Raw genomic sequence first — 2457 nt, 5'->3', positions numbered from 1 at the left:
TATTTGTATTATGTTTTATTTAAATAAAAAATATCATTTTCTAAGTTAGAAGTTTGATCAAAGTTCAGTTTTTTTCTTTAAATTTTTAACTCAATTCGTAGGCAATTTTTGTTATAAGCAGTTTCGAACAAACTTTAACAAATTTTTTTTTATTTGTGAATTTTCTACGTAATTCAAAGGTATTTTTAATACATATTTTACACATCATTATTAATACGATTTTGGAGGTTGTAGAACACTTAAATTACTTTAAAAAATGAAAAATAATGATATCATTCGATTTCAAGATATTTTTTATATTTTAAAAATAATTTATTATATCCCGGGATCCCGGGAAACAGTTCACTTTTATCCCGGAATCCCGGGACAAGCAAAAGACCGGGAAATAAGAAACCCTAGTTTTTACCTTCATGCTATGTGGATGTTTAAACACCTAATTACACTTTTTTAAATTATATTTCAACTGAATCTGTAATTCTTATGTCTTTTTAATGTTTGTACAATCATAATCATTATTTTCTTGTTTTTTGCTAAATGATGCAATTTTTTTATATTTTGCAAAATATGTTTATGCATGCAATCAATTGGAGCTACCTGCAGACCATTGAATATTAGACTAAAGAAACATCAATACATGGTTCAAAAGGGTTTGTGCACTAACAGCTCTTGTGGTTTTGCTTGTGACAATGATGTTCAAGTAGACTTTAATAATGCACATCTCTTACACAGCACATCTGTTCCTGCTCAACTCAAGTATCTCAAAAATCTTGAAATTTATAAAGCAACTAAGAAAGGTTTCTCCATTAATTTATGGACACATCTACAGTATCACGTGTATGGAAGGCTATTTATGAATATTTATAATCTTATTTATATTTTTAATTATTTTTTTATTCGAATGACCGTGGTATTTGATTTTATACTAGGATATGTTTTAATTCTACGTATATTCTGATCTCACATATGCCTCATTTTGTGGTCAGCGTATTTCATAAATTAGTTAAAATTTCAATGAATTATGCATTTTTATTTGCTTTATCTACTATTTTTATGCTATTACTCGTATATTACTTTAGTTTTAAAACGACTCTTGCTTTTAAAGTAAAAAAAAATAAAATAAAAAACAGTGTGTAGCTCGCAAAGTTCACTAGAGAGCACAAGCGCACATCACCTGAATTTACCTCTCTCCGGAATTAATTATTCACAATACGTTGTGTTTGTGAGAGGAACATGTGTTCTAGATACAAAGAAATACAATGCCTTATATTTTGTTTATTTTATAATATTGTGATTATTATATAATATTAACTTGTACAATATACATATATTATAAATAATTATAATGTACAGATTGATAATCGATTTTCCAAACAGAATTAGTGTACGTAAGGTCACAGATAGCTTTGCGTGTAGCTTTGTTCTCTTGGATTGTCAACACCGTAACTGTTAATTATTTCTCTATTCTTCACACCTTTTGTTCATTTTACTTAAAAGTAATAGTTGGGGTTAAATGTAGGAAAGATGCAAACAACGGTGGCATAAAATGTAAACACGAGTCTACATTTAATATATAGTTAATTCAAATTTTCAGCAGCCCATAATGTTTTAGAAACTTGAAAGGCATATAATAGTAGATCCAGGATATGCTATTGAGCTGTTATTAACCTGTTACGTAAGCAGTTTCGAACATGAAATTACATCACACAAGTGAAATTTCGGATGTAAATTATTAAGACAACCTTTTTTTTTAGCTATTGTAAACACCGTCCCTCACCTCTTGACCGCCTCATATGGTGAGAGAAAGCACTTGGCAGGACCACTTCCAGAAAAATTTCAAAGTTTTTCGACTACATCCGGATTCGATCCCGGGTACCCAGAGCAGTTGGCTGCCGTTCGGTCATCCGGCTGTCGCATCACGCGTATTAGAAATGTAATGTAAGGAAGAGGTGTAAGTAGTGTTGTAACGAATAGTATATTCGGCCAGGAGCGTGGCCGAATAGCCGAATATTTGGCCAAACTATTCGGCTTGATTAACGCACGTACGAAAATTGGCGCGCAAACCGCATTATAGCCAGGACCTGCTCTCCATTGGCCCACTGTCACTACGCTTCGCCAATCGCGTTAATTCTTGACAGTTCAGACAAGAGCGTCATGGCAGTATGTGATAAATGACGATATCAAATGTGAATAACAATGAAATGACCTACACGTGTAAATAACGGAAAAAGAACAGAAAAAGACCGCGAAGTTAAAATGTGAAAATAAATAAGAAATTGAGTTGATAGCATAATAGAACAAGTCGAAGCAGCTTATTGGCGCCAAATTTGCGGCCGTCAATGCCAAACAGGTGTTGTCATAGACTTCGGAAAGCTTAATGCTTGTAATGAAAGTCACTTAGCGTGCACGGGCGAAAGCCTGGGACCGTTCGGGCTATCAAGCTGTCTCGAATCTGTGAAA

Source organism: Centruroides sculpturatus, unplaced genomic scaffold (assembly GCF_000671375.1).
Source record: "Centruroides sculpturatus isolate CEXI.00-Female unplaced genomic scaffold, Cexi_2.0 scaffold1381, whole genome shotgun sequence".
Classification (NCBI taxonomy): Eukaryota; Metazoa; Arthropoda; class Arachnida; order Scorpiones; family Buthidae; genus Centruroides; species Centruroides sculpturatus.
Note: the sequence above shows the minus strand (reverse complement) of the source record.